The 26,978-nt window shown below is 55.0% G+C and overlaps 1 protein-coding gene across 2 annotated transcripts in view; it reads right to left on the bottom strand.

Annotated features, from left to right (window-relative positions):
* The window catches only part of SPSB1 (splA/ryanodine receptor domain and SOCS box containing 1), a 69,081-nt gene that overhangs the window by 33,138 nt on the left and 8,965 nt on the right, over positions 1 to 26,978 (bottom strand). The gene's annotated exons all lie outside the window — the stretch shown is intronic.

Here is a 26,978-nt window from a genome sequence, read left to right as displayed (position 1 = left end):
CCATCCCTGGTCCCACCCCATCTGCATCTTTAAGCCAATGGCTAAGGCGGTTGAGACAAGGAGCTGTTTTCCCAGGAGTCATGCTGGAGAGGAAAACTGGCAGAGACAGAATGTCACCATTTACTTGGCTAATGCATTCCTTAGACCTCCTGGCCAATCTCTCTTCTTTTCATTTGGAATAAGAAAAAGAAGGTCGTGAATACTCGCAGGCGTGCTCACATGCTGTTTCTCACTGCAGGTGCTTCACAGACCCGACCAGGAGACAGAATTGGCAGGAAATGGAGGTGGACTTCAAAAGGAAGATAAATTTATGAAAGGCCAAGCCCCAAACGGCTAAGAAGCTGGGACAGGTTGCTGTCCAGGAAATGACTCATGTCTCCCCTGCTCCCTTGGGGCTGCTCTGGGAACAGACACTGAACAGCGTAGATCAAGGTTCTTGAGGTTCTCAGGAGGAAGGCGGCATCTGGTGGATTCCCCTGCGGACCCTGAGCCTGTCAAGCCCGTCTTGGACACCTGTAGTGGCAGGTGCCTAGCATGGCCCCCAAGGGCAGCTCAATCCACAGTCGTGGGTGAAGAGCATTGGAACCAAGCCGGAATGCCACAGAGCCCGGTGACGGGGCACTCTCCTGCAGCCAGCCACACTTCCTGTGGCCTCGGTCACCCTCCCTGCACTCAGGCTGCAGGGCCCAGCAGGCTGACTCCAGGCTCCAGCCACTTTAGGGAACGTGCTCTTCCAAGTTATGACCTGCTAATCGATACACTGAACGGCCTAAAAAAAGCATCTTCTCTACCTCGCAACTACATTTGAAAACCCTGACTATGACCTTGACCTTGAAACACTGCTTTCCGTGATGGTGTACTCCCTGTTCTGCAAGGCTGCCATCCAGCTCCTTTGCCAGTTTTTCCTCCTCCCCTTAAACACAGATGTTCTTGAGGGGCCCTCTTTCCACGGGCTCCTCTGCTCTCGTGGCTCCAGGGAGCATCTCTCCTTGAACTTGACACATCACCCTTATTATGGCAACTTCGTCATTCAACGGCATCACTCTTATGGCAACCCTGCCCCTCATTCCCACTCAGCTCTTCTCCAGACTCAAACACAGCCCCCTCCCAGCCTCTGCACCTCTGCCAAGTTCTGTCCTCGTTCTCCTGCTCGGTCACCCAGATTCAAACCCCTCATCTTCCTGTATTTCCTCTCTTCTTGGCTCCCCACATCATCACCAGTTGGTATAAATTCCCCTATAATTGCCCAAATCTGTCCCCACTCTCACAGTTCAAGTCATCATCACCGGCAAAGTTATTGCAAGAGTCTCCAAATTGGTCTCCCTGCCCACAGCACCTCTCTGACCCCGACCGATCTTCCTAAAACACTCTCATTTAGGTATTGGTCTTTTTTCCATTTTGAAAATTTGTAATTCAAACATGTACAAAAGAGACACATATTTTCAGCACCTAAAGTGAACTGCTGTCAACAGTTTGTCACATTTGCTTCTGATCCTTTTATTAGTCAAATGGTCAGAGGACTTGAAGAGGCAACTCAGAGGAAAAAAGTAAATGCAAATGGCAGATAAACTTGTACCAAAAGACGCCCAATCTGTCTAGTAAACAGGGAAACAAAAAAGTAAGTACTAATGAGCTATCGATCGCCTTGTGCCCCCCAGATTACTACACAGTCAGTAGACAGATGGCGCCTACTGCTGGAGGGCAGGGGAGGAAGTGTGCACCCACGTGGCTGGTGGAATCTGAAATCTTGCAGTTTTGGGGAAACAAACTGGGGATTGACCCAGCAATTCCACTCCTGGGGCTTGGGTCACAAGAATAAAAGCACCCAGGGACTTCCCTGGTGGCGCAATGGTTAAGAATCCGCCTGCCAATGAAGGGGACGTGGGTTCGAGCCCTGGTCCGGGAAGATCCCACATGCCGCGGAGCACCTAAGCCTGCATGCTGCAACTACTGAGCCCATGTACCTCAACTACTGAGCCCATGCGCCACAACTACTGAGCCCACGTGCTGCAACTACTGAAGCCCGCGCACCTAGAGCCTGTGCCCTGCAACAAGAGAAGCCACCGCAATGAGAAGCCCGCGCACCGCAACGAAGAGTAGCCCCCACTCACCGCAATTAGAGAAAGCCCATGCACAGCAACGAAGACCCAATGCAGCCAAAAATAATTAATTTTTAAAAAAAGCATAAAAGCACTTGTACTGAGGATATCCGTATATGTGTTTATTACAGAGGCACTGCCATTTTCTGCCAGTCCAAATTAAGTGTTTCCATCATATCTGACTCATCAGGTGGACGACTCTGGTGCATCTGTACCATGAACCATTCATCACACAGCAATGAAAAAACAAGGTAGAACCACACTGGAGCCTAGGGGCATTTCCACACGCATTCAGTGAGAAGAGCAGGGTAGAATATGAAAGGCAAGCCCAATTTAATCAAATAGCGGTGTCCCCAGAGATACCTATACATATATGCCTGGGCAGGCAGGAAGGTATGGAGCTACTCGGGGTGTCTTACCCCTAAATAAAAGGTTGAGGTTAAAAAGAACTAGAAAAGAACAGACGTTGGCGAGGATGTGGAGAAACTGGAACCCTTGTGCACTGTTGGTGGGAATGTAAAATGGTGCGGCCACTGTGGAAAACAGTACGGCAGTTCCTCAAAAATCTAAAAATAGAATGACCATATTTCATTTCTGGGTAAAGACCCAAAAGAATTGAAAGCAGGGTCTCAAACAGATATTTGTACACCTGTGTTCACAACAGCATTATTCACAATAGGCAAAAGGTGGAAGCAACACAAGTGTCCACTAACCGATGACCGGATAAGCAAGTTGTGTAAATCCATTTGAACCTTAAATATTAATTGACCTTAAAAAGGAAGGAAATCCGGTCACAGGTTACAACATGGATGAACCTTGAGAACATTATGCTAAGTGAAATAAGCCAGTCACAAGAAGACAAAGACTGTGTGATTCCACTTATATGAGGTACCGAGAGTACCTCAAATTCATAGAAACAGGAAGTAGAAAGGTGGATGCCAAAGGCTGGGGGAGGGGGAAACGGAGTTGCTGTTTAATGGGGACAGAGTTCCAATTTTGCAAGATGAAAAGAGTTAGGGAGCTGGATAATTGCACAACATCATGAATGTACTCAACACTAGTGTACACTTAAAAATGGTTAAGATGTTGTTATGCTCTAACTCGAAAAGATACACGCACCCCAATGTTCAGAGCAGCACTATTCACGATAGCCAGGACACGGAAGCAACCTAAATGTCCATCGACAGATGAATGGATAAAGAAGATGTGAGATACACACACACACACACACACACACACACACACACACTGGAATATTACTCAGCCATAAAAAAAGAATGAAATAATGCCATTTGCAGCAACATGGATGGATCTAGAGATTATCATACTAAGTGAAGTAAGTCAGACAAATATCATATGATATCACTTATATGTGGAATCTTAAAAAACAATGCAAGTGAACTTATTTACAAAACGGAAACAGATTCACAGACACAGAAAACAAACATGGTTACTAAAGGGGAAAGGTGGGGAGGAGGGATAAATTAGGAGTTTGGGATTAACATATACACACTACTATATATAAAATAGATAAGCAACAAGGACCTACTGTATAGCACACAGAACTATATTCAACATCTTGTAATAACCTATAATGGAAAAGAATCTAAGAAAGAATATATACATTATATATAATATATATATATGAATCACTTTGCTGTACACCTGAAACTAACACAACAATGTAAATCAACTATATTTCAATTTAAAGAAAAGAAAAAAAAAGATGGACTGAATGTGTCCCTCCAAAACTCATATATTGAAATGCTAACCCCAAAGTGATGGTTTTAGGAGGTGGGTCTTTGAAAGGTAATTAGATCATGAGGGTGGAGCCCTCACAAATATAATTAGTGCCGTTATAGAAGAAACACGAGAGAGATGATCTCTTTTTCACTGCCACGTGACTACACAATAAGATAGCTGTCTGCAAACCAGGAAGAGGGCTCTCATCAGACACCAGCTCTACCACCTCCCTGATCTTGGACTTCCCAGCCTCCAGAACTGTAAGAAATGTCTGCTGTTTAAGCAGCCTTGTCTAGAGTATTCTGTTTTTTCAGCCCAAGATCACGAAGACAAACTTCTGAGACAAGCACCAAAGACTGTTCCCACGCTGACCTCAGCCTGCTTTGTCACAGAACGGCTTTCTCAAACGGTTCACGTGCTCCTGCAGCTGCTCCTGTCCCCCAGTTTTGTTCACACATGTGTCCGTGCTACTCCACGCCATCCACCCGCTTGGAAGACCATCACTACAGAACCAGGCAGACCCTCCGGAGCCCTCTGCACGTTCTCCATCACCTTAAACACCTAACTGAGCAACCACAGGGCGCAGTCCCTCACCTTTCCGTGAGCTCACGTTAGACTTTGATACAAACCCTCCCCATGTGCCTGGCGCCCTAACGCAGACACCTAGCGACTGATTAAAAACTTTGGTGAGGGGCTTCCCTGATGGCGCAGTGGCTGGGAGTCTGCCTGCCGATGCAGGGGATACGCATTCGTGCCCTGGTCTGGGAAGATCCCACATGCCGCGGAGCGGCTGGGCCCGTGAGCCATGGCCGCTGAGCCTGCGCGTCCGGAGCCTGTGCTCCGCAACGGGAGAGGCCATAGCGGTGAGAGGCCCGCGTACCGCAAAAAAACCAAAACTTTGGTCAGAAAGGGCACCCCGTGTACCCCTAAATGGTGGCCTGAGACCCACGCAGCCCATCAGGTTTCTCCTTTTCTCTGCACAGATGTGTGGCCGCCTGCTCCTGGGCTACTCTGAACCAGCTGTCCATCATCCAGGGCAGTTCTCCTCCCTGGACTCTAAGGCAGCAGGCCCAGAAGAAACCCTAAAAGCTCCAGAGCATCAACGTTTCGAGAAGAAAATGTCTGTAGATGACACCAGCTGCCGAATGTTCTCCACACCCCTCCCACGGCACACGTCCGCACTCAAGCCCACCATCCTCCAAGGCCGAGATCTCGGAGGCCTCCTGGACTCCGCCCTGGCTTCTGGTTGGCTGTCAGGCTCACCTCCCAAGACAATCTCCACCCCACGGCCTTCTGCACCCTCTCACCTGTCCCCTCCACCATCCCCATCGCCTTTCCAGAACACTCCCCACCCACAGGGTCGTTCCCCTCCTGGTCTGGCATGAAGTCAACTGACCGCGGGGCACACACCCTCCATCCATTCGGGATCTCACCTTTGCCTTCCTCTCCACCTGCATGCCCCCCTCGCCCTGGGAACCCCTCAGCTGGGGCCACCCGACCCTAATGCAGAACTGGACCACCTCTGGTTCCCCCTGTCCTGCTTCTCACCCTCGGAATTCTTCCAGCAACCTGCCCGGGAAGCCTCCCCCACCGCCCTGTGCCCCCCCCAAGAACTCTCCTGCACTCCATCAGAGCTTGGGCAAATCTTTCTACCGTTTACCAATAACTCCAGGAAATGCAGGCTCCACACGGGCTGGCTTAAGATAGAACAGTGGTTCTTAACAGGGGTGATTTTACCCCCAGGGGATATTTGGCCAGGTCTGGGGACATTTTTGGTGGTCACAGCGGGGTGACATCCAGTGGGTGGAGGCCTGGGATGCTGCAAAAAAATTATCCTGCCCGTAAGGTCAACAGTGCAAGGTTGAGAAAGCCAGAGACAGAGTGGGCTTCGGATGAAAGGATGCAGTGCATCCCTGGGACAAAACCGCCTTCATGGGGCCAGAAGCACAACCCCGGACACCCTTATCTGTGACTCTGCGTCAGGGCAAGGCCACGCCTGGAGGCAGGTGGCTGAGGAGGAACTCAGTGCACATCCCAACACTGTCACCAGCCTCCTCTGTCATCCTGAGCAAGACGTTCGGCCTCTCTCATTCGGGCGTGAGGTTTCTACGTCTATAAAACAAAGAGTCGAAGGAGATCAGCTCTTCCCCAAAGTGGTCTGGACAGATCCTTAAGCACCTAAAAAACAGTTTCTGAGTTTGGGGAAATATTATACCCCCTCCTAGAGACTCCCAGGGCCCATCCGCATCTTAAAGGCTCTGAGAAGTCCCGCAGGCGAGGAGCTTGGCAGATTTCAACTCTAGTGGTTCCCACCCTGGAAGAGAAGGGGACGTTCTTCCCACACATTTTCCTGCCACATCCCGAGGGACAGCAGTTTGGAGGGCCTCTGAATCTCTCTTGGCTCTGCTGCCTCTCGATTCTACAACGAGCAGGGCCCCGCCTCCTCCCATAGCCATGTCTCTCTGGCTCTAAAGGAGGCGTGGAAGCGTGCTGCCGAGCTGCATGCTCTACAGGGTGATACAAGGGGCTGCTTCCTGCTCTGCCAACTCTCTGTGGGGCCACCCCTGCCCCCAAGACCCCCGAGGGTAGTAGACCAAGGTCAGGGGCTTGCTTTTTTGGTGGGTCACCTTGGCTGGTTCTGAGCGTCGCTGGGCCTGTCCTCTTAATCGAGCCCAGGGTTTGGCAAACGATGATGCCATGGGCCAGTCTGGCTCACGGCCTGCTTTTGTAAATAAAGTTTTATTGACAGACAGACACTCCCTTTGGTTTACAGGTTGCCTCTGGCATTCCTTCTCGCCCGCTATACCAGCAGAGGCAAGTAGTTGCAACAGGCCTAAATATTTACTATCTGGCCCTTAGAGTTTGCGAACCCTTGATCTAGACCTTAAGAAATTTGTCTACCGTGGTGTCTACAGGGGCCAAACTTCCCCCCCAAACTCCTCCAAGAGCCTGTTCTACCATCCCCAGGCCCCCGTGTCCACGTGTACCTGGATGACACACAGTGACCAAAGCACAGGAAAGAAGAGCCAGGATCCTGCCGTCTGCCCACCCCACGCCCACGCCATCCGTCCCCTGCACCTGCACATCCTCCGCCTCCCCTGGACCCCAGTGATGCCCCTCCCTTCACAAACCAGAGCTCATTTACAGCAGAATATATCAGCCTCTTCTTGGTTACGCACCCCATTTGCAAACTTTTAAGCACGTATCCTCTGAAGGACATATATTGTGCATGCATTCTTCTCACGTGCTTCTGTATCGATAGATGACATGCATTATGAAACACACGCCCAAAAAGACAGAAATTAAACAGGAGAAAATAAAAGTAAAAATAAAGCTACAAATTTCTACCCACACCCTGGCAGACCATCTTGGAAGCAGCCACTCTGGAGGCGGCTGGCTCAGGTGTCACCCGGCGCCCCCGGGTGCTCAGCACTCAGACAAGGGGGCGCTGCTCATCCCCAACCAGCGGCAGCAGATGAGTGTGAGGACGCACCCTGACACCCAGGCCTGAGCGTCTGCCCCGGTCGGGGTGGGGGGAGGCCTGGGATCTCAGGACCCGGGAGCCTCGCCCACCTGGCTGCAGCAGGAAGGGAAGGATTAAGGACCCCCCAGAGAAGGCGCCAGCTGCTCCCAAGGCAGTGAACACCACGGCGCATCCAGGGGGATTTTTATGTTTTGACTCAGAGGCAATAAGTCTTTCAAATTAAACCAACACAGACTGAACTGCAGTAATGAGGAAAGCCCCTTCCAAACCGTCGGCCGGGGGTTACCGCTGCCAGGCGAGTGGGAGGGAAGACGGCTGCCGGCGGGGCTGGGGAGCCGGGGGCAGGGGAGCAAGGGGGACCTTGCCCAGCGGCTCCTTTCTGGAAGGTGGGCACCGCAGCTGCAAGAGAGCAGGTGGGCACGGTGGCTTTGGGGGTCCTCAGACTCGCCCCCCCCCACCAGTTCCCCGGCCCTCACTCCCATCCTTCCAGGCCAGCCCGCCCACCAGGAAAACACTGGGCCAGAGGCAGGCAGTGACCCTAGAGGAGGGAGGTCCCATCTCACCTTCTTAGCCACTGCTCAGGGGGCCATTTGGGCCACCATTCAGACCCCACCCACTGACTTTCTGCTCGCACGAGAGGGGATGCTTCCTTACCTAAGAAATCTCGTGAGCACCAAAGGCCCCCCCACAAGCAACCACAGGCAGGTAGAGCAAATTCAGCCCCACAGAGAATATTCTGCAGGACCGCTCCAATGCCAGCCGCCAGCCCAGCCGTGCTCCTGGTGACCGAGGGGACACAGGAGGTGGGGGGGGAGCGGGCGGGTTACTATGACCTCACGGACCTCAGACTCCTTGTAGCATCTTCTCTGCTCCTGGGAGGAGCCAGGGCAGACGAGGGGATCCGGATACCTCTTCCCTCGAGTTTTTATGGAGAAAAAAAATTCAACCGCAGGGAGTTTTGTGCCAGCCCAGGAAGCAGGGCCACCCAAGTGAAAAGGCGGCCTCACCGGGCAGCCAGCTGCTTTTAGAAACACACCCTGCTCATCCGCCAGCCACAAACATTAGCCGGCAGCTAAAAGAGGGAAGTGAACAAAACAGCTCTCCGGATAAGACAAGGGCTGAGAGGATGCTGGGGGCAAAGCTAATGATAGGATCCAACTCCGCCACCCAAATGTGTCCAGACAGCCTCATATGGAGAGGGCCGCGCGGGTGAGCGTGCCAGGCTGTCACAGGAGGAAGCGGGAGGGGGAGGGGGCTCCCCGCACCCCACGCCCGGGGCCGGGCTCTGCGCTGGGCCCGCCTGAGGTCCTGGCCCCAGGCCCCCTCCCAGCCGGCCTCTAGCCCAACCCAGCCCAGGCTTCGCTAGGGGTCTTCCCAAACGCTCATCCGATTGCATTGCTTCCCTGATTAAAACCATCTGGAGGGCATCCACGAGACATACAGGTCACCTAGGCAAGTTTACCAAGTGTCTGCTATGTACCAGTCACGGGGCCACCTCAAGGACGATGGTCAAACTCTCACATATGAAGGCGTTTTATGACCCGGTTCTGCCTGCCTTCCTGGCCTCATCCCGGCCCCCTTCCCTGCCCCTGCCCCTGCCCTTCCCGAACACCCACCAGAAGAAAACATGCACGCTGTCCCTAACAAGTTGGGGTGGGCAGCTGAGCCGTCTGCCCAGCACCGGGCTTCTCTTGATCTGGTGATGCAGCTCGATTCTGTCTTGGACTCCCTGACCCCAATCCTGGCCCCGGGCCCTAGGGGTGGGTACACAGCCTCGGTCTGCTGCATGGGGACATCATCCACCCTTGTGACAGTGAGTATGCAGGCCAGCCAGAGCCAGTCCTGAAACTTTTGCTTAAATGACCTTCTGAGAATGAGGCCAGGAAGAAAGAAAACAGATGCTTAAACAGAGAGAGAGGTAATTAGTGATGCCAGGGTTTCAGCTTCTGGATCCAGCTGTGCCTGAAACCCCTGGACTTTTTAGCCGCTTACAGTTCAGCAAACCACTTACTTGCCTTTTGCTTAGGTTGTGTGGATTGAGTTTTTTTATCTCTTGCAACTGGAAAGTTCTAACCAACCCAACAAGCCAAGGTTTTTAAAGACTCCACTTTTTTGCTCATGCTGTTTCTTCCACCTGGAACGTCCAGGCTTTCTTATCAGGCTTTTTCCCATGTGTACTTTGAGATTGGACTCAGATTCCCTCTGGAAAGCCTTCCCAACCTCTCCCCAGTGTCATTTCAATGCCTCTATGCTGTGTCTTACACTGTTGTACCCGTGTGCTCTTTCCGTCTGTTCACGTGTTCCTCAGATATGTGCTGGACAGCCAAGCCCTGGCCCTCAGTCCGCTCAGTCCAGGTGGAGAGATGCTGTGACTACTGATTTTCTCACCTGTCCCACCATCCTTGCAGGCAGGGACCAGGCTGCTCTCACCGGGCACACAGCAGGATAATGTCTGCAGAAGGAGGGAACAACCCTGCCTCTCGGTGGTGCACCTCATCCACGGCCACACTGTGTGTGATGAAGGGGCAGAAATCCAAGCCCGTCCAGGAGCAAACCCGGACCATCAATCTCTCCAGAACCCGGCCACCCTCACCACCTCGCTGCTCCCTCCCTGGCCCCAGCACCAGCCTCCTCTGCCCTGACTGCCCTGTGGTTTTGCTCGGGGTTGGGGTGCGGGGAGAAGCAGTGCCTCACAGCCCCACCTCCTGCACCTCCTTGTTCCTCCCCCCGACCCTCCCACGCTGTGTCCTGCCTCACTGGCCTTCTGGCTGTTCCTGCCACACGCCAAGCTCCTACCTCAGGGCCTTTGTACTTCCCAAGCCCTCTCTGCCTGGTACACTGAGCCTGGGTACCCAGATGGCTATTCCCTCACTTCCATCAGGCCTCTGCTCGGGTTGCCTCGTCACAGAGACCTTTTCCAGCCACCCCACTTTAAATGGCCACCGTTCTTTGCCCCCAGAACTCCTGCCTCCACACTTTCCAATGACATCCACTTGGCTGTCTGCTTAGGACCTGTCCCCCTATAAGAGCACTTGCCTCATGAGGACAGGTGTCTTGTTCACTGCTGTGTCCCAGGGCCTGGAGCAGCGCCTGGCACATAGTAGGTGCTCAGGGAGTACCTGTTGAATGAGAGTGGCTCTTTCCGTTCTGAGAAGCCACTTGCCCTCACCACCATGCTCCACAGAAGGAGGGTCTAGGGTCCCCTCCTACACCACTTTCCTAAAGGGGGTGGTCAGGCATCCATATATCCGCCCCTGACCTGCTCTGGAACCTTCCTCCAACTGACCTGCAGACCCTTTATTCCTTGAGAACTCAGTCCCCAAACACGGCAAGAGCTCATTCCTTCACAGCCCAAACCATCCTTAGTGTGCCCGGCCGGCTGGTACCCAGAGACAGGGGCAGCCTCGGTCCCTTCCCTCCTCCCGCACCGGCTCCTCTTTGCTGGAAATCCCGGGAGCAGAAGCAGCTCTGCCAGCTATACATCCCGAGCCCCGGGGCCCCAGCTTCCAGTGTCCACAGAAGCCCTCCGTTCAGGGGGCAGCAGCCGGCGGGGTGGGGGGCTGGCTCCCAGACGGGGCTCCCGCGGCCCCCCACTGCCCGCTGGCACAGACCGGCTCACGAGATGCCTCCCATCACAGCCCCGTCCCTGCCGCCCTCACCCACTCGGTTTTCCAAGAAGGAATGTGTCTGGTCTGGCCCCGACGATGCCAGCCCCGAGACACGGAGAACAGACTTGTCCCGAACACGACTGTCTGGACACTGTCTGGCCCCATGTCGGCTCTAAGAGGTCAGGGGTCACAGGAGTTATCGTCCCAGAGAGTTGTGGCTCCGAGGCGGTCACGCCCGTTCCCAGGGAGTGTCTGGGCGCCGGGGGCGTGATGCTGGCTGCCTCTCCACCGCCAGGAACCACACACAAAGTTCCCTTTATGGGAACAAGGCGGGCCCGGGCATTGGCAGTTTCGGCCTCAGGGAAACTCAGGTTTGGGTTTTCTCCGAGGGCACAACCGGGCCTTTGTCTTGACTTTGCCCATCCCCACCCGGGGTTGGCCTCCTTGCTGGGTACACGGCATCCAGGACTCAAGCCCTTCCAAGCTGACCCTTCCGAGGCTGGGCACCAAGACACACCACCGAAGACAGCACAAGGGATGTTCCCCACCAAAACCTCACCGAGGACCTACTACGCACTGAGCAACGGAATCGCAGTGGAACCTGCTACAGAGGAGGGTGGCAGATGTGACAAAGCTAATTAGGCCAATTCACTGATGCTAGGAATTGCTGAGAGCCCCACTACGTGCTGGTGCTGTACCTGCAAAGCGCCGTCCACCTGGAGCCCGTTTCAACTGCATCCGACACTCCAACTAGTTAAGAAAAGCATGAACGTGTGATTATCCAGCAGGGATTCAGCCCCCTACTTTGGTACACAAAAAAGATATGGCCTACAAAACCTAGGAGAAAAGAAATGGAAGAAAACCTAGGAGAAAAGAAATGGAAGAAAACCTAGGAACTGTGACCGAATGGGGCAACCAGGATGCCCCGGGGAAGAATTCGGGGGCCGAGGGGAGCTGGCATACATCAAGCCTGCGTGTGAGCCCCTCTCTGGGGTCTATATCCCGGTTCTCCTTCTTGCAGGAAAAGTCCCCCCGAATTTCCCACTGGCCACAGGGAGGAAGAATCCGAGCGGAGGGAGGCAAGAAGTCCACGGTCCCACGGTTCCGAGGTCCCCCGGTTCCGAGGTCTGGCGCTCGGCCCCTGCCGTCTGCTAGCACTGCAGCAGAAAGGTATTGCTCATCACCATGGGAGCCCAGCAGCGGGATGTCGACAGTGTGGACGTCATCAATTGTCTTGCTGAGGCCCAGAGTGCTTTAAGGACCTGCCAAGGCCACTTCCCCAGAATCTGCCCAGCTTGGGCTCCTGGTGCCCAAAAACCCAGGGGCGGCCAGGTGTGAGAAAGAAACCACCTCCTTGGAGGGAGATGGGCCTGGTGTTCTCCCTTCTCTGCTCTGTGCACATCTGGGTTCCATGAAGCTTGAAAATTAAGCCCAAGTTAAGCTCTCTGTGGCAGACAGGGTTCCAGGCCCAGGGGAGGGGCAATGCTGCCCAGCACTGACTCTGGGCACCAGGCAATGTCGAAGCATGGACCTTCAGGGTCAGCCTTGCACCCGGGCCACACAGCAAGCCTCTTCCAAGACCCACCATGATCTCTGTCAGCAGGCCCTGAGGGATGGCTCCCCAGGCCAGCCAGTGGGAGAAACAGAAAAACCCCAGCGATTCTACAGAAGGAGCATCCCCTCGGCTTCAGCCCAGCAGGAATTAGTCTGCTCCATCTAGACAGTCAAAGCTGCCAGCCCAGCTAGGGCACTTCAGGGAGCGGAAAAGGTCGGATGCTCAGACCGAGGGTCGGGAGTGTGGATTTCCTCTTTCTGATATGGTCAAGGGAAGGAGGGCCACTGGCAGACGCATCCGGCAGGCGCTGCCGCAGGGGCGACAAAGTCCTCGACGGCCAGAGAGGGGAGGGGCAGCCACCCCGCCTCTGCACATGCACTGCCCCTCCACAGACAGCATCGAAGAATGACGGCCAGACACTGTCACCATGGGGAAGGTCACATGTGGGTCAGTGCCGGCAGCACGGGAAGGGAGTGACCTATTTCCAAGGCCCATTCAGGAACCTCCCTGCAAACCCAGACGTCTGACGCAGCCAGACAACAAAGGACAGGGGGCTGGGGGGGAGGGCTGGAGGTGTCTGATGGTGCAACGCGGCACGCCCCTCCATCACGGGGGCCGCCCACCGCTGCAGCCCGGCCTGCTGACCATCGGAGGGGCCGGACGGCGTGTACACCCCCGCCTGCATTAGCTCTCCTCACCCTCCGGGTTATTCTGCCACTTTTTATACTCCGTGGAACCAGAGGCGGTCCTGGCCTCTCCAGAATTCGGCCCAGGACCTCAGAAGCACACCTCTCCCCGGCATATATGCCACTTCTCACAAGGCTCTGAGAAACATGTGTCACCCTGGGTCTTATTCGTAGAAACCCCTTCTCGATCAACATCAAGTCAGGACTTTGAAATCCCACTTTGCCAAGAGGTCGAATCACGATACAAACTGGGGAAGAATAACAAACGGGAATCTGTTGGCAACTTGTGGACGGGAGAGACAGGCATGGGCTTCGGAGTTGACAACCCGGAGTTCAAATCCCAGCTCTGACCCCTCCCCAGCTATGACCTGAGATGTTCTGGGCCTCAGTTTCCCCAGCTGTAAAACAAGGACAATAGCCATCTGTCTCACAGGGACAGTTTGAGGGTTGGATGATGCTGGGACACATGCATCCCAGTGCCTGGTACACACCGAGCGCTCGCTAACGACAAGCTACAGAAGTAGGGCCAAGACAAAGAAGAAGGAGCCCAGGCACCAGGGACTGAGCCCCAAGGGTCTGGGTCGTTAATAAAGAGCCACTCATGACCCTCACAGGACGGGAGCTCAGGAAGAGCAGGTCCTGAAATCCCCTGCCTGACGCTATTCCTAGGTGTGAGTTACCCGGGCTGGCCTTCGCCCACCTGTGAGACGGACTCCTCGTGGCTGCTCCCCCAGAGGGTGAGAGGCTGTAGTGAATACATGAACAGCGAGGGCCCAGGACAGGGTCACGGAGTGAACACTTGGTCAGCAGCGCCCACTGGCACTGATCTTGCTGCTGCTGCCGCATCCCCAGCCCCACTCTGCCCAGAGACTGTCCCCCAAGGTACCCGCTGCGGCTGAACAAACCTCTCCCACGAACTCGGCAATGGCCCCTGGCCAGGACAATGCCCCCGTTCCTGTCTCTCACGACTCAGCGTGATTTCGCATCGTAACATCGCTGAGATCAGGCTGGTGTTGAAGTCCAGGGCTCGTTACAGGTACAATCAGAGGCTCACTACAGAATGCTGAATCCTCCTCTCGATGGGTCACAGACGTGACGCAACACAGCATCAACGAGCGGCCCGTGTCTGTCTCCCGCACTGGCTCATGAGCTTCTGGAACAGCTCTCTTACCCATTTTTGGCTGAAGAGTCAGTGTTCACTAAAGGTCTGAGAACCGAACTGCTGAAACACCTCTCTCTCGGGTACCAAGGGGATGCCTAACAGGTCGGTGGAGTTTAGATCAAGTGCAGGGCCTGCTCCCCCCTGAGAAAGGGCCCAGGTACTTGGAGGCCATTCTGTGCCATCCAGGATATTTGGAATGCCACTAAACACACACATGCTTTCCTTGTCAAGACTTCTGGCTTCACCCTCCATGTACCACTAACCCAGAAACTCGACACTCTAAAGAATTGGCTAAGCCCAAGGGATGCAAATGTTTAAGGTCCACTGCCTGTGATGCCTCTGTAGACTAAACTGAGGAGGTTTAAGAGCTTTTTCCAGCTGTGTGTGTGTGTGTGTGTGTGTGTGTGTGTGTGTGTGTGTGTGTGGAAGAAGGTTCAAAAGAAAATAGGACTATTTCCAGTACCTGTAATTACACTGCTACCGGTCCCACTGCCTTGGCCTGGGGAGGGGGTCAGAGACTCAGGAATTGAGACGTGAACGGAGCAGAGGAGAAGCAAGATGACTATTTGTAAAGGTGAGGACGGTCTTCCACTGGAGCCTGACCCCTCCCGGTCACGCCAATCTTTCATGAGCAGAGCTGCCTGTAATTCCGTTCCACGAAAACCAGCCACGGTGGGAGGTGTGGCTTCAAAAACACCAGTGATATAAATGAAAAGTCCCCACGAGGAAACAAGAGACACGGAGCCCACCATCCAGGGCACCGTCAAAAGGAAGGGCGTGATCAGTGGGAGTGCGGGGCAGCCACACAGGGGTGCAGTCAGCCCCTAGAGCCGGGATAAAGTGATGGCTGAAAACGAGTCCACTGATTCAGCCCCATCGTGTTCCACGCACTGTCTTAGGTGCCAGGCTGCCTAAGTAGGTAGATGGAGCCCCCGCCCTCGTGGAGACAGACAGTCCAAAGAATCTGAGCTAATATGAGCTGATTAGATCAAGGATGCTAACTTTCCCATGGCCAGTGAAGAGGCTGCCTAGCTCATTCATTCATTCATTCATGCCTCCAACAAGTTCCCACTGAGGCCCCACCAGGTCCCAGCCAGTGCGCTAGGCAGGCACCAGGACCTGACCATAACCAAGATCTCGCCCTGGAGGGTGTTTCAGGGGCTCCCACCACATCCCCCAAGATGCCCACGGCCCCTCCTGGATTCCTTACAAACCCCAAGGCCCAGCTCTGTATCACCAGTTCCCAGGGTGACATGGGGTGAATCCACCTGGCTGGGGGAGGGAGGGAGGGAGGGAGGGAGGGAGGGAGGAGGTGTTACAGGTGGACCCTGAAGACAGAGATGCACCCAACATACAGAGGGCAGTCCTGGCCGAGAAACAATAATGGTTAGTTATCACCCTCCAATCTATCTTATTGCTGCTATAACCTCCCTGCCTAGAACAATGGCCAGGACATAGCGGGTGCTCAGTAAATATTTATAGAAGGAGGTTTCCGCCATGTAAATTTAAGAGGGAGGCAAAGAGAAACCAAAGATGGGTGGGGGGGCGGTGCCCAGAAACAGTGAGAAACAGACACCAACCTGGACATCTGGAAGCCTTGGCAGAGAACTCTGGCCCTGTCCTGAGCAGGTAAGTCTGGCTTACCTTCCAAAAGAAGTCACCCAACCCAATGGGCTTGAAGTATGCATTCCTCTCCACCCTTCTGAGAGTCCTACCTCCAACTCCAGGACCAGGCAGGCAGGTGGCCAGCCCAGGGCAAGGCCCAGCCAGGGTCCTCCCAGGAGGTCTGGGGGTGGATGCTTGGGGACAGGAAAGGCGGAGAGGCAGCAGCTCAGGTGGCCAAAGGACCAGCGGGTGTGGACTCAGGAGGTCGCTCCAACTGGGCTGTCCTGTCTCCGCCCACCAGGCTGGACAGTGCTTTGAAGCCCCGCCCTTCGAGAAGTGGCCCTACCAACATCACCCCCGACCCAAACCACACCAGACACGCCTGGGCCTGGGGGGAGCCTGCACGTCAAAGCCCCAGAAAATCCATCACCCGCTGCCACTGAAATCCAGCTGTGCTCTGCTCCTTCCCGGCCCCTGCGACCCCCTCTCTGATCCGGGCGGACACCTGAGGCCTTCTCCCCACTCACAATCAGCCTCGCAGGCCAGGACTTCACCAAGCTCCTAACCCCGGGCGGCCCCCACCTCCTCCCCAACTTCAGAGGGGGACAGCGTCAGCCCGGGGTCCCGAGGGGGGAGGGGACTGCACTGTCCTTGTCCTTCCAGGTGGCCTCCTCTCCTGCAGTCCAAGGCCCCAGGTGAGGAGTAGCCACTGGGGGTGAAGCCCTGCCCTGAGGGAGGCGCGGCGTGTCCCACGGGCAAGGCGAGCGGCACCTGGCCGTGGTGGCCCCGTCCGTCTCTCTCGCCAGCCTGCTGGGCCCACAGTCTGCCTGCAGCCCACGTGCCGCTGCTGCTTGGTGTCCGCCCTGCGCTGTCCGCTCAGCTCCCACCTCCCAGTTCCTACCTACCGCCTTATGATTATAGCTCACGTGACTGTCCCCACCACGGACGGAAAATCCTCACGGGTCCCTGCTGTGTCCAGAGCGCAGCGGAGACACTGACCTGGGCAAGCCGTCCGAACTGCCAGACGACCAAAGATCAATTCTCTGAATGAAGGACACAACGGCCTCCGAGGCAGCAGCCACAGGTAATTAAGTCCTTCCTTTCATCCTCGTGATGAGCCTCACGCCCATTCTTACACACGTGTAAACTGAGGCTCAAGGAGGCTGAGTCACCTCTCCAGGACGAAAGCCAGAATCAAAACTCATGGTCTTCCCAGGCTGCTGGAAGCCGGACAGTAGAGGCGGGGGTGGCCTTGCGGACAAACAGGAACATGGCCGGAGGGCCCCGTGTCCTACCTCCTGTCCCACCGCTGCCTGGAGATGCGCTGCCTCAGGCAGGGCCTACACAGCTGGGGAGGGAGCACGAGGAGGCAGGGGCCACAGGGAACGGACTGCATGGGCAGCGCAGACCCAGCGGGGCCAGACTCGGGGAGGCACGCACGGCCGCCCCCTGGCCGAGGACCAGGGGCATCAAGGGCCTCTGGGTTCCCACGTCCATCTTCACCCCTCACCGCATCAACCCAGACCCCCGGGCTCCGCCCTCACCAGGCCACAGGAAGCGCCGGTTCCCCACCGCCCAACATATACACACACATACACATGCATCTTCCCGGAAAGGAAGAGGGAGAGCAGAGGCTTCCTGTGGTCCCCACCTGGCTGTCAGGGGTGCGACCTTCCACAGCATCCCCTGGCTCCCCGCTGGCTCCCGGGGGACGCTTGGTCAGACCCTCCCACCCACCCCGGACGCTCCAGGACAGGCCCGGGGCACCGGGAAGTCCCAGAAGAGCCTGGGCGCAAAAACCCAACAACGGTTGGGACTCCCCTCAGGCCTTCGCCTGTGTCCCCGCTTCCTGTCTGTGCGACCAGGGCAGGACGGAGCCCGGCATATGGACAGAGGCCGGAAGGTCAATGGAGAATAAAAAGCATCCACCCGAGAAGCCCGCACATCTGTGAGGGCTCAAAAAAACGTCGGTCCCCTTTTGCCACAGGAAATCAGCTACACGCGGCTTCTAACCCGTCTTTTCCCACACAGCGGCCTGAAAATCTCTACCCCACACCTGCACATGTGCAGGCACGCACACACACACTTCACCCCTTCCCCTCTTGACTTGTGTCGGCGATGAGTTTGTATTCTGTCTTCCACCCTGGATCCTGGACAAATTACTCAGCTTCTTAGAGCCTCAGTTCCCACATCTATAAAAACACCTAAACTGAAATACCAGACACCTAATACCAGACACAAAATACCAGACACCTGAAGTGAAAACCCTGGAGTCCTGTTGATTTTGATGATGGTATTTATTAAGCGCTTACTGCACACTGGGGACCATCTAAGCTCCTAAGCATATGCACAACCCCTGCCACCAGTGAAAGATCACTTCCCTTCTTCCTTTCCTTTTCTCTCTCTAGTTCTTACACATCTGAAGGGCCAGCTTCAGTGTCACCTCCTCCAGGGAGTCTTCCTGGATTCGCCTTCTGACCTCATCAAAATCCTCCAGAACTCCACTCACCTCTCATTGCCTTTATTACCCGATGCCTAACACGATATTGTTTGACAGTTATCAGTATATTTGCCCTTTTTCCCTTCCAGAAAGCACACGGAGCAAGCTCTCAAAGGCCAGGATTAAGGATTGTAAATTCCAAGGCATGTCCCCTCCTCGGAGCAGGAAAGCCCATGGGTGGTAAGGCCCCACCCCACCTCAGGCCTTGGAGCCCAGTTAGAGAAAGGACAGCACCTGGCAGTTCACCCATGTCAACCCATTCCAGCCATGGTGTCCTCTGACACCCCCCTTTCACAGATGGGAAACTGAGGCCCAGGTCAGAGAGGCAGGAAGTACCACAGCAGGACTCTGGCCACCTCTGCCTGACTCCGAAGCCAGGTTCATAACTGCTCCAGCCCCTGCATCCAGACTAGATGCGGCTTCTGGGGCGGCATCCCCCAGAGAAGAAACCATGGGCCAGAGACACCAGCCAGCAGAGCGCCTGCGTTTGTGCTCTGAGGCACAGGGACACGTGTGGGCTCTGAGATCCCCGAACGCTCCCAGACCTGCTGGGAAACAGCAACTTCTCTGAGGACCTGGATGGCCCCTCCACTGATCAGCCCCTTTGCCATAGCCCATGCCCCCTCACCATCTGGCATGGCAGGAGCCCCAGGACCCCACCTCAATGCGAGTCTGCTCTGCTTGGCCAGTGGCCACGCCAAACTGGCATGCAGACATTACACGGTGGAGCCTGTGTGGGCAGACACACACACACACACACACACACACACACACACACACACACACACACCCCTTGCCCCTGGGGGCTGCCTCTCAACCCTTTCCCAGAAGAATCTACTGTGACTGGGCACACCACCATCTCCAACTCACCTGAAGCAGGTGGCCTGGCCATCTGGGCAGTGTCTCTTTCCCAGGCCCAGTCCCTTGGGAGATGCAGCCAGCCCCAGGGCAGGCGAGGACGGCTGTCTCACCTGGCACCTTCCCCAGGTGCCCCTCCCCGACCCTGCGGGACAGGGCTGAACGGGGAAGAGGCTGCAGGACCCGGTGGCCGCTGCACCTCCCTGACCTCCCGCACCTGGTCCCCACTGGTAAATGACTAAGCGATTTCCACCTCGGAGCCCTCCTGGCAAGAGGCCCCGCTGGCTGCGGACCGGCACCAGGATGCCCGGAGCCACACGCAGTAAACCCATAACTGGTGAGTCCTCTTCTTGGGAAAGAAAACCCCCTCCATGTTTTGTTTTGTTTTGTTTTCCCCTTAAATGAAACAAATCCACCCACGTAGTTACTGGAAACTCAAGCATGTGAAACTGAACCGTTTGCAAAGAGAATTAGTCAGCAACCTTGTGAGCAGAGGAGCCGTCCCTCTGTGGGTGGAACTGCCCATGCTCTCCAGGTTCCTGTCCAGAAGGAACAGGGAAGTAGGGCAGCATTGATCTCCATGCCAGGTTCTCCAAAGTCCAGGTGATGCCCTGGGGGTGGGTCAGCATGAATGCCTCGCCATTCGAGGGTGAGTCCACTGGCACCGGGTGGAGGGTGAAACGCACTTCTCACTACCGTACACGGGCAATGGTGATGAGCCCAGGCTCAGGGTCAGGCTCACTTCCAAATCCCACCCCCTCCAGTGAGTTGAACTGCCGGGTCTCAGTTTCCTCATCTGTAAAATGAGGATTACAGAACGTGCCAGGTGCATTGTCAGATCGCCAGAGACAATCTAGGGGAAGTTCTTTGTGCCTGGCGCTAGAGAGGCAGCCGTAAATGCTGACTCTTGAGAAGGTGCCTTTCGTTGGGGAGCTAAGGAGGGCACCGATGTGACTGTCTTAGGGTCTGTCCCGTGGAGCTCTGTCCCTCTTGGTGCAGTGGAATTTGCTGAGCTAGTTCCCAGCCCTGCTGCTTTATCCAGGCTGTAGCACAGCCAAGTGGGAACTGGGACAGATCAGGTGCCAGCAGGTACAGGTCTAGTCCCAGAGCCCTAAGCCCCAAACTGGGGACTTCCCTGGTGGCGCAGTAGTTAAGAATCCGCCTGCCAATGCAGGGGACACAGGTTCAAGTCCTGGTCCGGGAAGATCCCACATGCCACGGAGCAACTAAGCCCATGCGCCACAACTACTGAGCCTGCGCTCTAGAGCCCGTGAGCCACAACTACTGAGCCTGCGCTCTAGAGCCCACAAGCCACAACTACTGAGGCCACGTGCTGCAACTACTGAAGCCCGTGTGCCTAGAGCCTGTGCTCTGCAGCAAGAGAAGCCACCGCAACGAGAAGCCCGCGCACTGCAACCAAGAGTAGCCCCCGCTCTCTGCAACTAGAGAAAGCTGGCTCGCAGCAACGAAGACCCAACGCAGCCAAAAATAAGTAAATAAATAAGCCCCAAGCTGTGTGACTCCACTGGGTTCCTTGGCCCTGCCCCTCTCATCTGTACAGAAAGGGCACATTCTATTCTGTGTTGTTTCTTTAAGAACAAACAAACAAAAAACCCACTACGTTATTCAAGTTATTTGCCTACTTAAAAAAAAAAAATCTGGATGCCTGGCTTCTCTTAGGGGAGAAAGAAGTGGACGCTATAGTGCCCTGGACTCCACATCTCTGGGTAGGAGAGGCCCCTGCTTCTACAGGACACACGCATGCTTTTTGCCACAGTCCTCATTCCGCCCTATAGCCTTCCACTGGCTGCTTCATTTGTAGCTCTTTCCTGGGGCCATCTGAGTTTGTGACCCAGTTTAAAACCCTAATTTTATTTAGGAGCACAACCTCAGCCACTTGTCACTGGAAATATCTACAGGAAGTGTCCCTTGGGAAGGTAATTAAAGTCTGATGCTTAAGGCTGATTTTTTCTCAGAGAAAAACATGACAATGTAAGAAGACTTATGCCCCACTGTGGCCAGGGGAAACCCAGCAAGGGGGCAGTAGTCTGCTGAAATTCTTTATGGGATTTACTAGAAAAAGAGCAGGAGCGTGTGTCCAGGGTCCTGTCCTTCACCGCCCGAACTTCCCTCCCTCTCCTTTGGCTTCTGAAGCCAAAGAGGGCTCACTCTTCGGATCTCGCCCCTCTGGGTGTGCAGAAGGTGGGCAGTGGGTCAAGACGCTGACAAGGACCCTTTAGGAGGGTTCCAGGACAGCCGCTCCCAGGACGGGGAGCCCCCAGTTTTCCGAGCTGGGGAACTATTTCGTTTATTTAAGGGGGCAGGAGAGAGAGGATTCAGCAGACACGGCTGAGCCTACTCACAGCTCAGCAGAGACACTTAAACTGTCTAGTGGACGTATGAGGATATTTTCAAGTTGTCTGGGTCCCTCCTGGAGGGAGAAGTCAAGACTCAGGATCTCCCGTTTCCCTGCCTCACCAATGACACTTGGCAAATTCAGCCTCCACTGCAAAGGGCCATGCCATGGCGACACAGCAGGGCGAGGCTGGACCTGCCTCGACCCCGCGTTGCAGCATCACGTGAACCCGTTCTCCCCTCCTTGTCTTGACTCTCGTGCCCCCTCCACCTGGGGCACCCTTCGTGGGCCCTTTCCTTTGCTTGGCTAAGGCTTCTCTCCTCCAGAAAGCTTTCTCCCCCACCATCCCCCCGGAGCACCCCAGGCACACCCGTATCGCAGAACTGCCACTGTGCGGTCTCCCGGTGACTGCTGCCTCCTGACCCACTCACCATCCCCGCCAGATCAGGAGCCTCCCCACGCCCTGAGGCCATGTGGGGCAGTGATTCAGAGCAGAGCACAGACTGGGTCTGCGTCCAGCTCGACTTCTTGGCTCTGTGTGATCCCAGGCAAATGATGTGATGTTTTATGTGTGCTTCAGTTTTCCCATCTGTAAAATGGGCATAATAACCCCCACTCAACGGGGTTCTTGGGAGCAGTATAAGTCAATGCACGGAAAGTGCCGAGAACGATGCCTGGAACATAGATGCTCAGTAAACATTAAGCAAACTGGTCTAAACACAGGAGGAAAGAGTGGCCCATGTGCGCACGTCTGCTGGGGATACGCACAGCCTCGAGCCCGGTTTGAGCAACTGGCACTCACTGTCCCTGGTCACCTCACCTTGGTATCCTCCACACAGCCCCAAACTCCACCTGAGCAACTTTCAATAGGTTCTTTCCAAAACCGCACTGCTTCCGTGAGATGACAAGACGTGAGGTCGTCCAGTCCGCAAAACTCAGCTCATGAGCTGCTTGCCCAAGAAACCTCCATGATCGTACCTGCCTACATCGCTACCAGCACTTACGGACTCAGGAAAACTGCAATCCCCCTACCTCGGTTCCCACCTGCAGAGAAATGAATCCTGCATTAGCTCCTACGGTCTACACTCTGAGCCTCGAAGAGACAGCCTCCCACTGCTACAATATCCAGAAAGGTTGGGTACTACCTGCTTTGTCTTACAAAAAGTTCAGGGGAAGCAGTTACACCAACACAACACTTGGTCCTCAAGAGGCTCCCCGTGACTGAAGAAGGGAAAGCCAGCCCCACTTTTCTACTTTGTCTGAACACAGCTATTTTCTCTGGCTAGGATGGAAGTGTGGTTCAATCCAAGGAGAAAAGTCCCCATAGAGGCTCCAAACCCACCATCCTGGGAAGAAAACAGAGATCCCATCCTCAAACCCATAACATGGTGTGCCCAACACCACATCTTGTGCCCAACACGTGGTAACTCGGGCAGAACCAACTTGGGCGCTGCAGCTCACCCTGGTCCCGACCTTTATCTATTCCTACAGGTTTACTGACGCATGTTGCGGGGAGGGCAGAGGCAGGACTGGGTGGGAGAAGACCACCCCTAATCTGCCTCTAGGAGAGTGGCCCCCAAAATTATTTTTAGCAGCTCCATGATTTTCCCCCCAAATTAAGCCTCGTACAAAACTCCACCCCGCTCAAGAAAAAAGAAAAGAAAAAAGTTGAAGTGCTCCGTTCAAATGGCCTGTCTCCCTGCTCTGTGTGGCATCCCTGAGGCTCTGCAGGAAATCGGGGGCTGGGGAGGTGGTGTCCACACAGGCATGCACAGCCTTCCGAGCAGGGGGTCCCGGAACGCCCAGTGCCCCTTGTCAGAGCCACCGAGGAAACAAGAGCACAGTTTTAATCCCCCAAAGCACGAGAGCCCCATCTGACCCTCCTGGGGCTCCGTTGTCATCCCTCAGCGCAATCTGTCCAGAAAGGAGGATGTCTCCTGCGCACAGCTGAGCCTAATGATCGGGTGGTGCCCACTGCCAGTGTGATGCAGAAGGGGGGCTCCAGACACTGGCCTCTGCTCTTACCTGTGTTCAAATTTTTCCATTAGGACTGCCCTGGTGGCGCAGTGGTTAAGAATCCACCTGCCAATGCAGGGGACATGGGTTCAAGCCCTGGTCCGGGAAGATCCCACATGCTGCAAAGCAACTAAGCCCGTGTGCCACAACTACTGAGCCCACGTGCTGCAACTACTGAAGCCTGCGTACCTAGAGCCCGTGCTCCGCAGCAAGAGAAGCCACCACAATGAGAAGCCCGCACACCGCAACTAAGAGTAGCCCTCGCGCGTCGCAACTAGAGAAAGCCCGCGTGCAGCAACGAAGACCCAACGCAACCAAAATTAAATAAATAAATAAATTTATTAAAAAAATTTTTTTTCCATTAAAAAATACATGTAAACACTGACTGCAAAGCAAAACCTCAGCAGAGTGAGACACCCTGGGGGTGCGGACGGGGGAAACACCCCAGTCATGGCTCGGGACTCAGCTCAGACACTGCTTCTGGGTCGGCGCTGTCTGGACACCTTCCAGTGCGGGCACTATGGCAGCCGAGACAGAGGGGGCATTCAGGGAAGACTGGTAAATGAGGAAGGAATTTAAAAACCCTTTATCCCAAGCTGTCTAGACACCCCTGAGAGTGACATAATGGTGAGGAAGATGGGCTTTCTGGGGCCTTGGAGGGCACAAGGCAGGGGGTGCGGGGCAAAGAGCCAAAGATATAAAATATACAAAACGGCTCAAAATTGGCCCAACTGCAAGGAATGGGCGGGGTGGGGGAAAGCCCTATCTTTTGACCCTCACACTTCTCCAAAGATGAGAAAGATTTTTTAAAGGAACCCTGACATTTATATGTAATTTATACGTAATTAGAACAGATTTCACATTGGTGTTGCCCCTAAAGATGATCCTGCCAAGCTTCCCAGAGGCAGGGCAACCAGTCTCATTATAGCTTCTTAAAAGCTCCGAACTGAGACACTCAGACAAGCAAAACCCCTCCCTCCTCCAGAAATCCACAGAGGTGCCCCCAGCACTTGGCAGGGCCCCTCCCCTCCGAAAATCTGCCTTCCTCTGAATTTTCGGTTTCATCTTGGGGTTGCAGGAGGCGCCCTGGCATCAACCCAACAGGCAGATTCACCATCGAGGCCCATTTCCCGTGCGGCCTTCCCACCATGGGTGTGGGAGCTCATGGGGTCTCCCCATCAGCCCCCATTCCCGAGGGAAGGTGCGGGCCCACAGAGGCGCAGCACCACCCCAGCCAAAAACCCCAACCGCAGTCAGACCTGCAGCCAAATCGCCAAGCAGACGGTTGATGGTCGGCCCAGTGGGCACCCAGTGCATCCAGGCAAAAGGACCGGGGCGCTGACCTGATGCTCCTAAGAGGCACCGGTCAGAGCGCTGACCCCACAGCAAAGGGAGACAAAGTGTCTTGTTTGTGTGCGCTTCACAGCAGCAATGTTTGGGGCAAACGGGGGCGGGGATGCAAGGTCACCCCACACCCACTGACAACCCCTGGACCCGGCATTCAGGGCTCCCTCCCACACAGCAGCCTTCCCGTGATCCTCCTCGTGACAGCCAGTCCGTCCTCCTCGGGGTCACTCTGTGAAAACCCCCAGCCTAGAGCAAACCCTTCTGGACAGCCACAGGAGGCCCCCTGCACCCACTCAGCACACCTGGCAACAAGCTAGTGTTTCCTGCACACACCTGTCATCTCTACCTGCTCGACCCCAGCCTCTTGACAGCCCGGGGCTGCAGCCCACACCTCCAGCGTGACGTCTGGCAAAGATTAAGTGCCCAAGAGATGACGTGGTATGTTCAGCTGTCACAGTAGAAGGAACACAGCTGTGGATCAGGCCAACCTTCCATCATCCACGGAGCCGTGTCACCGCCGGCGGCACAGAAAATGCCTCTGACGCTCACTTTTCTCATCTGTAAATGGGGAGCTCATACCTGCTCACAGGTTGTTTGAAGGATGAGAAGTCCGTCTATGGCAGAAAGTACAGTGCCTGGCACATGGGAGGCATTCGATAAAAACTAAGACCATTTCTGGTAGAGTCATACACAGAGCAGACGGGAGTCAAGATACCCTCAACTAGGTGTTGGCCCAAGAATGGGAGGAAAAGGCGGGAAAATGTTGTCAGACGGCTCCTACAACTACAGGGCCAGTGTGCTCTCGGGCAGTGACGGCGCAAGTTTCCCTCCCCGCGCCCCCGCCCGGCCTCTGTGCCTGTCTACAAAGTGTCTCCTCACCCACAGTCATGGCACCATGGCCGAGGACCTAGTCAAGGGTGGACGTAGAGCAAATGGCCCCACCGTTCACGGAACTGGTCAGGGCATCACTGCCCCAAAGCAGGGCAGGAAGCTCTCGGTCACACCGCAGATGAGACAGAGACAGTCAGGTCTCAGAAAACTGGGAGGAAAGGGGAAGAGAAAGTGCCTGGCTAAAGCTGAAGCTCTGCTCCCAGACGGGCCAACAGGATTTGAAAGTGGTACCAAATTGCAACGCTGTCAGAGACCAATCCTGGAAACAGCTTCCACCCAGGGGCGGCGGGGGGAGAAGGAGCGCCACGACCCCCAGCCTCTGAGCTGGTCCACAAAGACACATGTGGCATCGCTGCCTGAGATGGGGTGGGGGTGGGGAGGGGGAGGTGCCCAAAGTGAGCCTGAGACCAGGTCACTCCCTGAAGGCCACGTCACGGGTTTAGGAATTCACCCTAAGAGCAACGGATGCTGTCGATGGGCTGTAAGAAGGAAGTTGACGTTGTCAGGTGCTCACTTTTAAAAGTTCACTGGAGGGACTTCCCTGGTGGTGCAGTGGTTAAGAATCCACCTGCCAACGCAGGGGACACGGATTCGATCCCTGGTCCAGGAAGATCCCACGTGCCGCAGAGTAACTAAGCCCGCATGCCACAACGAAGAGTAGCCCCTGCTCGCCGCAACTACAGAAAGCCCGTACGCAGCAACGAAGACCCAATGCAGCCAAATAAATTAATTAAAATAAATAAATAAATAAATGCCTGGTTTAAAAAAAAATGGAAAAAATGAGGAACAATGAAAAAGTTCACTGGCTGCAAGAGGGCAGTGGCTGGGTCTTTGGTGGCTATGGATACAGGGGGAAAGGCAGGTATCTGCAGTTTCCTGCTTCGTCCAGGTGAATGTTTTAAGACAAGCTCTTATTTCCACCTTTGAGTAGCCCCCAAGTGAGCCAGGAGGGGAAATCCAGCTTCCTTCTAGGGAACACTTCAATGTGCTGTGCCCAACATAATTAGCCAGAAGCCAGACACAAAAGGTCCCAGAGTGGATGATTCCATTTATAGGAAATGTACGGAA

Source organism: Phocoena sinus, chromosome 1 (assembly GCF_008692025.1).
Source record: "Phocoena sinus isolate mPhoSin1 chromosome 1, mPhoSin1.pri, whole genome shotgun sequence".
Classification (NCBI taxonomy): Eukaryota; Metazoa; Chordata; class Mammalia; order Artiodactyla; family Phocoenidae; genus Phocoena; species Phocoena sinus.
Note: the sequence above shows the minus strand (reverse complement) of the source record. Positions and strands in the feature narration are given on the sequence as shown.